General features: G+C 53.0%; 1 protein-coding gene across 1 annotated transcript in view; it reads left to right on the plus strand.

Moving 5' to 3' along the window:
- MMS19 (MMS19 cytosolic iron-sulfur assembly component) overlaps positions 1 to 13,619 on the plus strand; it is a 498,998-nt gene that overhangs the window by 318,754 nt on the left and 166,625 nt on the right. The gene's annotated exons all lie outside the window — the stretch shown is intronic.

The raw sequence follows: 13,619 nt of genomic DNA on the forward strand, positions 1-13,619 counted from the left end.
CCCCAGCGCAATTGCGATCTGCCTACCCCTACGGGACTTCAGTGGGTACATTAGGTCATTGGGGAGGCCCAACAGGACATACGCCGGGAGTCGCGGCAGCTCTATCCCAAAGTGCTTATCCACCTCGTCCAGAACTTCCTTCCAGTAGGCGGTCAGCACTGGGCAATCCCAAAGAATGTGTGAAAGGGTACCTTCCTGCCCGCAGCTCCGCCAGCACCCCCTGTCAGTGTGCTTATGCATTTCATACAGTCTCTCCGGGGTGTAGTACCAGTATGTGGACACCTTAGTAAAGGTCTCCGTAAGGCCCGTGTGATATGCAGAGTGCCGCGCCCGATACGCAATTTTGTCCCATTCCTTGTGGCTGAGTGTCCTGCCCAATTCCCTGTGCCAGCGCTCCCTCCCCGGGTTGTAATAGTGAAACGGCGGGGGTTGTAGGTATTTGTACAGATCGGTAATTAGCTTAGCGTCGGAGGTCCGAGTAGCCAACCACCTCTCATACGGTGTAATCGGACGGGCGGCGGTGGCACGCACCTGGGGCTGGAGGGCCCAATGCCGAACCTGCATGTAGCGCAATCTGTCCAGCTCCGTCAGGCCGAACTCCTGGCGGAGTTGCTGAAAAGGAACCACTCCTTCCGGGCCATAGATCTGGAAGAGTGCCCTGCAGCCCGCCTGCACCCAGTGGGAGAAAACCCCCGGCTCCATCCCTGGGGAGAAGTCCGGGTTGCCCACAATGGGCGTGAGCGGCGAAGGGAAGGTGGTAAGGCCCCGGGCCTCACAGACCGCGTCCCACACACGCAGGGGGACCCGCGTAACAAAGGAAGCGTAAAGATTAGGGGGGCGATGCGCGCGGCGCAGGAATGGAACCTCTTGTAAGGTGCGGCCCGCCACTGCCTGGTCTTGGAAGAGCCAATGTTTGTCGGACTCCCACCTGCTCCACTCCACCAGATAGCGTAGCTGTGCCGCCTGAAAGTACTTACGGAGGTCTGGAATACCGAGACCCCCCGCCTCCGGAGCAAGCGTGGAGAGGACCCTCTTCATGCGTGGCCTGCGGCCCTGCCAGACAAAGCGGGAGATGTCAGCCTGCATTTGTCGTATCCAGCCCACCGGGGGCTGGAGCGGGAGGGCCCGGAAAAGATATAGTATCTGGGGCAACACCGTCATCTTGACCGCCGCGATTCGCCCCAGCCAGGACAGCAGGCCTTTGTTCCAGCGGCCAAGCTCATCCTTGATCTTCCTGCTGAGGGAGGCATAATTGGCCGTAACCATCTCCGGTAATGTAGGCGCCAGTAGGATCCCCAGGTACGGCACCGTGGACGAGGACCACTGCATGGGGAAGAGCCGCTGAAGATCCCTCCTGGTATCCGCAGCCAGGGACACGTCTAACGCCATCGACTTGCTCATATTCATTTTGAAGCCGGCCACCCCCGCAAAGGCGTCCAGCTCCCGGAGGCAAGCAGGCAGCGACCTCCTAGGGTCGTCCAAGGTCAACAGGACATCATCCGCGTAGAGACTGACGGTGTGGACGTACTGGCCCATCCGGACCCCGACAGCATCCGGATTATTACGAATCCTCTGAGCAAACGGCTCCATGTAGAGGGCAAACAAGAGCGGCGAAAGAGGGCAGCCCTGCCGCGTGCCGCGCTCGATGGCAAAGCCACCGGAGCTACACCCATTGACCCGCACCGACGCTGAAGGATGCTTATAGCAGTTAAATACCATGGTGCGGAACTTATCGCCGATTCCCAATTTCTTGAGGACCAGCTCAAGATACGGCCAGTGGACTCTGTCAAAGGCCTTCTCCGCATCGACGGACAGCAACATCCGCTCCCCCGAGATCCTTGAGGCCTTCTCCAGAACATGCGTCACCCGCTTGTTGTTGTCAACCGTCTGTCTGCCGGGCACAAAACCAGCCTGGTCCGCCTCCACCAGACCGGGGAGGTGTGGACTCAGCCTGGACGCGAGAATCCCCGTGTACAACTTTAGGTCGACATTTAAAAGCGAGATGGGTCGGTACGAGCCGCAGAGGGCCCGGTCCTTCCCAGGTTTCGGGATTACCGCGACCGTCGCCCTCAGGAGATCCGGAGGGATGGCTCCCGGTTCGGAGAAAGAGTTAAATAGCCGAGTAAGGACAGGGGCCACAACCGTGCAAAAAGTCTTGTAAAAGAGCGACGTGTACCCGTCCGGGCCCGGGGCCTTGCCATGTTTCAGCCGCGCGATAGCGGAAATCACTTCCTCAACATGGATGTCCCGCTCCAGGTGGTCCGCCTGAGCCGGATCCAGTACCGGGAGGGTCACCGACTCCAAATAGCCGTCGGCATCCCGTGGCGAGGAGGGCTCCTCAGCATACAGCGCCTCGTAGAAGCCGCGGAAAGATTCCGCTACCTCCGCGTCCCCGGAGACAACCCCCCGTCCGTGCCCACCAATTCTTTCACAACGCTACGCTGTTGCGCGACCCGGAGCCAGTGTGCTAGGAGCTTGCCACATCTGTCCCCCCCAGTGTAGTAGGCATGTTTCAAGCGTAGGGCGGCATACTCCGCCCTGTCAAGATCCAGAGCCGACAGGAGCTTCCTCGCTGCCTTCAACTGCCTCCACACCCTCGGCGCCCCCGTGCGGCGGTGGACCTGCTCAAGCTCCCCGACCTGAGCTGTCAGCTCATCCCTCTTCAGTTGCCGCTCCTTATTTTCAGCTGCAGAGATAGAGATAAATTCCCCCCGGAGGACTGCCTTCAATGCCGCCCACTGTGTCGCCTGCGAGGTGTCAGTGTTGCTATTGTGGGTGAGATAGTCCCGTATGACCTCCCCGATGCGTTGCACCACCGACTTCTTGTGTAGAAGGGTATCCCGGAGGCGCCACACCCCCCGAGAGGGGGAGGCCGCCGGCCACTGGAAAACGCCGGTGACTGGGGAGTGGTCAGACAGGGTCAGGACCCCGATGTCCGCCGCCGTGGCAGCGGCACGCATCGGTCCACTCACCAGGAGGTAGTCCAGCCGAGAGTAGGTTCGGTGTGCGTGCGAGAAATAAGAGTAGTCCCTATCCGTGGGGTGCATGGAGCGCCAGAGGTCGTGCAAGTCCATTTCCGCAATCCGGGCCCTCCCAGCCTGGGACAGTTCCCCCGTCTGCGGGAAGCGCTGCGCCGATCTGTCCATCACAGAATCGAAGACAATGTTAAGGTCCCCCCCCAAGATAATGTGGCGGTCGGGGGAAGCAGTGACATCCACCAGCGCGGAGTCTAGGAAGCGCTCTTGGTGATCGTTTGGGCTATAAACGGAGCCGACCGTAAATGCTATGCCTCCCAGGCGCATGCGATACGCAAGGAGCCTCCCCTTCTGTTCAGCACACTTATGCAAAACCTCCCCCCGAAAGGAGCTCGCTAGGAGAATGGCTACCCCCGCTGTCTTGTTCGCTGCCGAGGAAAAGAACTGGGTAGGGAACCTGGCAGAACGCATCCTATGGCAATCTCGGGGCAATAAGTGTGTCTCCTGCAAAAAGCAAATGTCCGCCTGCGTCCCCTCCAGCAACGATAGGATCGCTCTGCGCTTCACCGGGTTATTCAGACCCTGAACATTAAGGGTCACTACCTTTAGGCCCGGCATTCCTCGCGGGGATCGGGAGCGCCATGCAATGGGCAGGGAATCAGCGGGTGGGGCCGCCGCGCAGGACAAGCCAAAACAAAGCGGGCATAGACAACATCGGACGGGACCTTCCCAACCCCAAAACAACCCCCTCCCCCACCCCAAACACACCCCTGGCAACTAGCCACCCACAAACTCAAACACCCCATTGTCTCAGTCAAGCCCCAAGACGGGCAAGTCCGTAGAAAAGAACGAAGTGGACGTCCAGCCACTCACCTCCCTCCGCTCCCCCCCCACCCCCCCGCCCCGTACCAAGCATGTAAAGAAGCTAAAGACATCTCCCCCCGGAGTGTGTGTTAGGCCGTCAAGGCCACGCCAGAGGAGCCGGTCGAGTCCCCGGCCGCCGCCCTCAGAGCGTCGGCCATGTCCGCCCTGATGGTAGGGGAGTCCGGACGCCCCACGCTGGCCGCTGAGCGCCGCCTCGTTGACCTCCGCCAGTTCCGTCTCTCCGAGGACCTCCACGACGGCGTAGCTCCTTCTTCCTCCGCCGCCGTGAGCCCCAGGACACCACAAATGTCTTGCAAGGAGCGTAGCTGGTGTAACACCCCATTCCACCGAAAAATCAGGCGGAAGGGGTGACCCCAAGAGTACTGCGTCTCGTGTTCGCGCAAAAAGTCAGTGGCAATCCTAAAGGACCTGCGTTTCTGCAGCGTGATGGCGGAGAGGTCCTGGTAAAGCGCCACCGGCCGATCCCGGAAAGTCAGGGGCTGTTTCCTGCGGGCCTCAGCCATGATGCGCTCCTTCAGTGGAAAGTCGGGCAGGAAGGCCAGAATGTCCGGTGGAGGTGCCGATGACTGGCGCTGCCGGCCGACCCTATGCGCCCTATCAATGCTGATGGGAAAGTCCGCAGCTTCCCCCAGGATCTCTCGGAACAGGGCCTGCAGGTAGCCCCTCAGATCGGACCCCTCATCCGCAGTCGGTACACCACGCACTCGGATGTTGTTCCTCCGAGATCTGTTCTCAAGGTCCTCAGAGTGGGCCTGGAGCTCCACACACTGCTCCCGGAGGCGGAGAACGTCCTGCTGTAGGTGGACTATCTCCTCCGCTCGATGTTGGCCCTCCGTCTCCACCGCTTCAACACGTTCGCCAAGGCCCTCCACCTCCCTGCGCACTTCTCGGACCTCACTGGCCACCTCCCGCTTCAGTGTCTGGAAGTCCTCCCTGAGGGAGCTAAACAGTTCCTCCATAAAGGCCCTCGTGACGGGTGGCTCCCCCCCAGTCACATCCGCCGGAGCCCGGGAGGACCCCGGTGAGGGCTGCGTCCTGTCCCGCAATTGCTGGGCCCTGCCAAGCATGTCCGGCAGGGTACGGTCCCCTTTCTTCGGGCCGCCTCTTCCAGACATCGCTAGCTCCGCAGTCGAACACAGATCCAGGCGCCCCAGGGGTGCTCAGCCACCGGCAAGCACTCGACGTGGGTATCCCCCACGAGCGAAGTCGCTGCGTCACAGGTGACAAAATGGCGGCCCAGTCCGGTCACCGTCAGACGCGGGAGCCCGTGCGAGACAACCAAGGGGGCCGCAGTGGGGGGGGTCTCATCAGCACATCCCTCCGAGAGTCAGCCCAGCAGCAGCGGGGGTCACTTGCATCCAGCAGCCAGGACTCCGGCGAAGGCTGCCACCACTGCTCCTTCGGGGACAAAATGGCGGCAGGGCGGAGCAGGCCAAAATGACCAGGCCCGACGACACCACCGGGGCCCCTGAAGCACCCCACAGTCAAATAAGTTCCACCACCGGCCCCAGTCCGTCACGCACAGGGCCCAGCCGGTCCAACCCCGTCAGGGAGTCCGCTGTACCTCGGCTAGGGGTTAGGGGCCCCCGCAGTGCGGGGTGTCGCCGTCCCAAGTCCGAGTGCCGGGGCGCCCGTCTCAAGCCCTCCGCCCCGTCGGGTCCTCTCCCGCAAGGCTCCTTCGATCTCCGTCGAGCGGCGGGCCAGATCCCCTCCAAATCGCAACTTTCAGCACCAGGCCCAACCGAGGCGTCCGGACAGCACTCCAATGCGCTCCGCCCCTCGGGCTCGCCGTCGTCTCTTGAACTCGATCGAACTTTTGGGGGGGTTCCCCCGGGGCGATCCGAACCAAAACAGCACCAATATGCACCCCTGATGCTCCGCCACTCTCCTCTCCCGCGCTGAGCCTCAGCAGGGGGAGAAAAGCGTAAGAAAAGGGCTCAAGCTTGGCCGGGCCGGAGGAGCTACGGGAGGAAGCGTCCGCTCACCCCGCCATCTTGCAAAAACAACAATTGATGGACAGAATGCAGAACAATGTCATACATTCACCCCAGTACAGAGATCTGGGCCTAAATCCATCGTTTTTTTGCTCACCATGCCATTCCAGTTTGAACCCAGCCATATGCAAATCAGTCTTGACCCTGTGCCCCATGGGAACAGTCCAGCCCGAACTGCCAAGCCAGGTCCTCCCTGGACTGGAAACAAGCATCCTAGGACCGGTTTCGGGCTTTCAGCCCTCGTCAGCCAGGATAGCCTGATTCCAGTGGCATGGAGAGCAAGGGACTCACGTCTGAGCATACCCTTCCCACTCGGGGTGACAAATGCAAAAACAACAATTGATGGACAGAATGCAGAACAATGTCATACATTCACCCCAGTACAGAGATCTGGGCCTAAATCCATCGTTTTTTTGCTCACCATGCCATTCCAGTTTGAACCCAGCCATATGCAAATCAGTCTTGACCCTGTGCCCCATGGGAACAGTCCAGCCCGAACTGCCAAGCCAGGTCCTCCCTGGACTGGAAACAAGCATCCTAGGACCGGTTTCGGGCTTTCAGCCCTCGTCAGCCAGGATAGCCTGATTCCAGTGGCATGGAGAGCAAGGGACTCACGTCTGAGCATACCCTTCCCACTCGGGGTGACAAATGCAAAAACAACAATTGATGGACAGAATGCAGAACAATGTCATACATTCACCCCAGTACAGAGATCTGGGCCTAAATCCATCGTTTTTTTGCTCACCATGCCATTCCAGTTTGAACCCAGCCATATGCAAATCAGTCTTGACCCTGTGCCCCATGGGAACAGTCCAGCCCGAACTGCCAAGCCAGGTCCTCCCTGGACTGGAAACAAGCATCCTAGGACCGGTTTCGGGCTTTCAGCCCTCGTCAGCCAGGATAGCCTGATTCCAGTGGCATGGAGAGCAAGGGACTCACGTCTGAGCATACCCTTCCCACTCGGGGTGACAAATGCAAAAACAACAATTGATGGACAGAATGCAGAACAATGTCATACATTCACCCCAGTACAGAGATCTGGGCCTAAATCCATCGTTTTTTTGCTCACCATGCCATTCCAGTTTGAACCCAGCCATATGCAAATCAGTCTTGACCCTGTGCCCCATGGGAACAGTCCAGCCCGAACTGCCAAGCCAGGTCCTCCCTGGACTGGAAACAAGCATCCTAGGACCGGTTTCGGGCTTTCAGCCCTCGTCAGCCAGGATAGCCTGATTCCAGTGGCATGGAGAGCAAGGGACTCACGTCTGAGCATACCCTTCCCACTCGGGGTGACAAATGCAAAAACAACAATTGATGGACAGAATGCAGAACAATGTCATACATTCACCCCAGTACAGAGATCTGGGCCTAAATCCATCGTTTTTTTGCTCACCATGCCATTCCAGTTTGAACCCAGCCATATGCAAATCAGTCTTGACCCTGTGCCCCATGGGAACAGTCCAGCCCGAACTGCCAAGCCAGGTCCTCCCTGGACTGGAAACAAGCATCCTAGGACCGGTTTCGGGCTTTCAGCCCTCGTCAGCCAGGATAGCCTGATTCCAGTGGCATGGAGAGCAAGGGACTCACGTCTGAGCATACCCTTCCCACTCGGGGTGACAAATGCAAAAACAACAATTGATGGACAGAATGCAGAACAATGTCATACATTCACCCCAGTACAGAGATCTGGGCCTAAATCCATCGTTTTTTTGCTCACCATGCCATTCCAGTTTGAACCCAGCCATATGCAAATCAGTCTTGACCCTGTGCCCCATGGGAACAGTCCAGCCCGAACTGCCAAGCCAGGTCCTCCCTGGACTGGAAACAAGCATCCTAGGACCGGTTTCGGGCTTTCAGCCCTCGTCAGCCAGGATAGCCTGATTCCAGTGGCATGGAGAGCAAGGGACTCACGTCTGAGCATACCCTTCCCACTCGGGGTGACAAATGCAAAAACAACAATTGATGGACAGAATGCAGAACAATGTCATACATTCACCCCAGTACAGAGATCTGGGCCTAAATCCATCGTTTTTTTGCTCACCATGCCATTCCAGTTTGAACCCAGCCATATGCAAATCAGTCTTGACCCTGTGCCCCATGGGAACAGTCCAGCCCGAACTGCCAAGCCAGGTCCTCCCTGGACTGGAAACAAGCATCCTAGGACCGGTTTCGGGCTTTCAGCCCTCGTCAGCCAGGATAGCCTGATTCCAGTGGCATGGAGAGCAAGGGACTCACGTCTGAGCATACCCTTCCCACTCGGGGTGACAAATGCAAAAACAACAATTGATGGACAGAATGCAGAACAATGTCATACATTAACCCCAGTACAGAGATCTTGGCCTAAATCCATCGTTTTTTTGCTCACCATGCCATTCCAGTTTGAACCCAGCCATATGCAAATCAGTCTTGACCCTGTGCCCCATGGGAACAGTCCAGCCCGAACTGCCAAGCCAGGTCCTCCCTGGACTGGAAACAAGCATCCTAGGACCGGTTTCGGGCTTTCAGCCCTCGTCAGCCAGGATAGCCTGATTCCAGTGGCATGGAGAGCAAGGGACTCACGTCTGAGCATACCCTTCCCACTCGGGGTGACAAATGCAAAAACAACAATTGATGGACAGAATGCAGAACAATGTCATACATTCACCCCAGTACAGAGATCTGGGCCTAAATCCATCGTTTTTTTGCTCACCATGCCATTCCAGTTTGAACCCAGCCATATGCAAATCAGTCTTGACCCTGTGCCCCATGGAAACAGTCCAGCCCGAACTGCCAAGCCAGGTCCTCCCTGGACTGGAAACAAGCATCCTAGGACCGGTTTCGGGCTTTCAGCCCTCGTCAGCCAGGATAGCCTGATTCCAGTGGCATGGAGAGCAAGGGACTCACGTCTGAGCATACCCTTCCCACTCGGGGTGACAAATGCAAAAACAACAATTGATGGACAGAATGCAGAACAATGTCATACATTCACCCCAGTACAGAGATCTGGGCCTAAATCCATCGTTTTTTTGCTCACCATGCCATTCCAGTTTGAACCCAGCCATATGCAAATCAGTCTTGAGCCTGTGCCCCATGGGAACAGTCCAGCCCGAACTGCCAAGCCAGGTCCTCCCTGGACTGGAAACAAGCATCCTAGGACCGGTTTCGGGCTTTCAGCCCTCGTCAGCCAGGATAGCCTGATTCCAGTGGCATGGAGAGCAAGGGACTCACGTCTGAGCATACCCTTCCCACTCGGGGTGACAAATGCAAAAACAACAATTGATGGACAGAATGCAGAACAATGTCATACATTCACCCCAGTACAGAGATCTGGGCCTAAATCCATCGTTTTTTTGCTCACCATGCCATTCCAGTTTGAACCCAGCCATATGCAAATCAGTCTTGACCCTGTGCCCCATGGGAACAGTCCAGCCCGAACTGCCAAGCCAGGTCCTCCCTGGACTGGAAACAAGCATCCTAGGACCGGTTTCGGGCTTTCAGCCCTCGTCAGCCAGGATAGCCTGATTCCAGTGGCATGGAGAGCAAGGGACTCACGTCTGAGCATACCCTTCCCACTCGGGGTGACAAATGCAAAAACAACAATTGATGGACAGAATGCAGAACAATGTCATACATTCACCCCAGTACAGAGATCTGGGCCTAAATCCATCGTTTTTTTGCTCACCATGCCATTCCAGTTTGAACCCAGCCATATGCAAATCAGTCTTGACCCTGTGCCCCATGGGAACAGTCCAGCCCGAACTGCCAAGCCAGGTCCTCCCTGGACTGGAAACAAGCATCCTAGGACCGGTTTCGGGCTTTCAGCCCTCGTCAGCCAGGATAGCCTGATTCCAGTGGCATGGAGAGCAAGGGACTCACGTCTGAGCATACCCTTCCCACTCGGGGTGACAAATGCAAAAACAACAATTGATGGACAGAATGCAGAACAATGTCATACATTCACCCCAGTACAGAGATCTGGGCCTAAATCCATCGTTTTTTTGCTCACCATGCCATTCCAGTTTGAACCCAGCCATATGCAAATCAGTCTTGACCCTGTGCCCCAAGGTTCCAGTTTGAACCCAGCCATATGCAAATCAGTCTTGACCCTGCTATCTTGGCCACGCCCCTTGTCATAAGATTTAACCTAAAATTTGGTGTGCATGCCAAGATAAAAAAGATGTGGCAAAGAACCGCAATGAATATTGGTCATTGGATAAACATGATTTATGCCCACAAAGCAAAATAACTAAGAAATACACTTGACCATTGTACCATGTTTCATAAATGTTAAAATAATTTTTTTAATTATGTTATGATTGCAATATAATGCTCAATAGGTGCAGGACTACAACTTAGTAGACTACATATTACCAACAATGCAGATGCCAGTTATTTCCTTATATGAGATTTGTATCAGTACACAAAACAAAAAAGAGCAAGTAAAAAACTGTTTTAGTAGGAAAAGAGGTCACTGATTGCCAGGGAAAAGGGATAACTAAAGTATCAGGGCTTCAGAATCATGGTGTTCTCAGATTGTAACTCCACCGTGCAAACAGAGAAATCATGTATGTATGTGAAGCGATTTTTAGAGGGATCAGAAAATGATGTATACCATGTTGTATCTTGCATAGTTAGTCATAAAGCCCAGTTGTAATCCCATTTCTGTTAATATTCAGGAGCATCCAGGTGAGTTCATTCAACACAATTTTTCCTCCATCAGATTTCTTTGTCATCTTGCTTCTGGCAATATTCAGAGGAAGGGTAGAGGATTAGTCAGATGTCTATTTTGGGTTCAAAAGATATCGGTGTTAGGTGCAATTAATTGTTCTTTTGTCTGCCACCTTAGAATTGTGTTTTAACTTGGACTGGTATTGGCTGTTGTATAGTTTTGGAATCTACTAGCCTCTGAGTGTGTTTTTATTGTTGCAGTTTTGTTGTTTAGAAGGGATGGTTGGGCTGCTCCTCAGGTAGAATGTAATACATTACAGGGTGTAGTGTCAGCGAGGGTGTTGGGAGCGGTAGGAGACTGTACTCACAGATGTTGAAAAGATGTTCTGTGGTAAATATTTCATTACCGGTACTATTTTTTATGCGGTAAAGTCAAGTAAGAATAACTCAGTAAATATAAGAGGCAGAATCCGTGGTATTAGAGGTTTTAAAAGGCTTTATTCCTATACAAAGGAATACAATTCGAATTGTAGGCTTTCTATTCCATCACCACGAAAGTTCAGGAAGGAAGGGCATATATTATTGACAGATAAGCAGTTTTATAGAAAATGCATTACAGTGAAACAGATGCAAGAGGCGTAACAGCTGATAGTACAGATAAAAGGTGCATACGTAACTAATAGAGGCGGTCATATGGGCGTAATTTAATAAACGTCACCATACATGATGTCACAAGTGGGTGGATCCACAAAAGAATCCTGCAATGTCAGCAGAAATATTCGGCAGAGATGCGCGCGCAGCCGCATGACGTGTGACCGACGTGCAACTAGAGGGTGAAGGGGACTCGACATTCAGCTCCACATGTGGAGACAGAAGTCTGGGGGTCATGTCAACCTAATCCCAAATCATATCTAATATCCTATGTTTAAAGAACTGTGTTATCCAAAAGGAAAGGTTTCTAGAGTAGAATCTATTCTATACTGACTGTTAGTGCGTGTACAAGCGTCTAAGTGTCTACATGAGATGCGAGGGGATAGGAATATTCCATGGTAACGGGGCTATGAATTACTTGCATGAGGACAGCGAGGCCTGGCCCTTTGCACGGTAGCTGGAGGAATGTTTACCTAAACTACTAGACAGGAATGCATCGGATGAGGAGCGGAGTAGATAATCTTGAAGGTGAAATACAGTTTTTGGCAGGCAATATGCTGGATCAGGCACCGTTAGCCGCGCAGGGAGTAGGACAAAGTTCATGGATACAGATGCAGGCTCAGACTGGAGCTTTCAGAGGCAGAAGACAGAAAAAGGCTTGATGACAGAATTCAGGGCCTACTCGCCTGAATCTGTAAAATGTGGAAAGTGAACCACATAAAGTCGGTGGCCTTTCATACTTAGGAATGGAATATCTGACCCATTCATGGCGGATCTGAAAGAGGACATGTTGACGGTGGACGCACATGTATTTGCGTCTTCAAAACTGGAACTGGAGGGAACATACATGTACTTATAACATGCACATGGAGCCGTTGGGGTCTACGATAGGGGACATAACTGATCACAAAATTCATATTTCCTCATTCCCTCCTTGTCCCCTACGGACCCTCAGGAGATATCGATCTTCATCAATCCATCGATCTGTTCATATAGCATCATTTGTTCTTCTTTCTTCTTCCGGGATCTTGAACGAAAACGTGGATGTGGGATACACGATGTGGTACACAGACCACAAATCGCTGGCCCACATTGTAGACATAAGCAGCAACTGAATAGTATGAGGAAGCCAATACCTAGGAAGGATAGGATTCTCCATCCCCAGGCTGACAACACGCCCCAGAACCAACCGGACCAAGTCCAGGTGCCTGGACTCTGGTGTATCTGGCTTATAATCTTATGAAGGCGGGTTATGGCTTTATATACTGACGGCGAATTTTCTGGTATGAAAATGCAGCAACTTGATCCGATGACCCTACAAGCTCCGCCCCTATCGGCCAGGATGACGTCAAGGACAAGACGATTTTGAAGCACAACAATCCGCATAGCAGACTGCTCTTCTGTTAAATTGCCTAAGGCGGAAATAGTCTCGTTCACTACTGCTTCAAGGGTTCTGGTTAATCTACGTATCAGCTTACTATTAGTGACTGTACCTATATAGGGAAAGAACCCTTTATTGAAATCTGTGTATTTTTCCCATGCTGTTTCAGTGTAATCGACAATTGGGAGATCTCTCTGCTGTCTATTGTGTACTAAATGGGTATTTCTATGATAATCAGGAGGGGCTAGGAAAACAGGTGGCAGAAGGAATGCTATGTAACAGGTACCATCCCAATCTAAAGGTAGACATATATATGCGGTCTGGCCACATATGAAGTAGGAATGATGGGAAGCTCTAAATGTAGACTTGCCTTGATCACTGAATTTTATTACAGTGTTACATTTACTATGGCCCATGTGTATGGAACCATTCTTTCTTACACATAATTCCCCTTTTACTGGGAATACTGACATGGCGGGCAAGATTGGTGTAGCTTCAGATTCAACGTTCAGGATCATGAGGTTAAGTGTAAAATTACCTAATCCATATACTTCATTTTCTAGATCAGTTCCTGTTCTTTTGGGAAGTCCCTCCTTGTTAGGGTAGCAGACTTTGAGCAAAACTAGGTTCAGGTTTCCCCATACCCAGTTGTCTTGATAAACTGCTGAATTTGAATCTAGGGAATTAATCAAACTAAACCATGCTCCACAGGAGCCATTGTGTGTGAACGGATATGGAAAGAGGGGCAAAACTCCCTTATAGTTTTGATAGGGAGGGAGTCGGCCACATATCCAACAATTTGTGGCATTGCTGGTCTGATGGGAATGATGTAACATACTAATGAATGTGTTGTTGCGCAGCGCGAATCTATAGGACAATTCATGCGGAGGTAATTCGCTAAAAGAATGTTCTGCAGTTACATTGTAAGCACGTTTAAGAATAGGATAATACATATGCAATAGTACGCTGAAAATAATGATCAGAAGACTTAGAAAAAACAAAATTAATAGTGTTACTGTGCAGTGACTACGAAGTGATTTACAATACGCATGCTTTTTAAGCTGCATTTGCTGATTTCTTTCTCTA

This window comes from Triturus cristatus, chromosome 1_2 (assembly GCF_964204655.1).
Source record: "Triturus cristatus chromosome 1_2, aTriCri1.1, whole genome shotgun sequence".
NCBI lineage: Eukaryota > Metazoa > Chordata > Amphibia > Caudata > Salamandridae > Triturus > Triturus cristatus.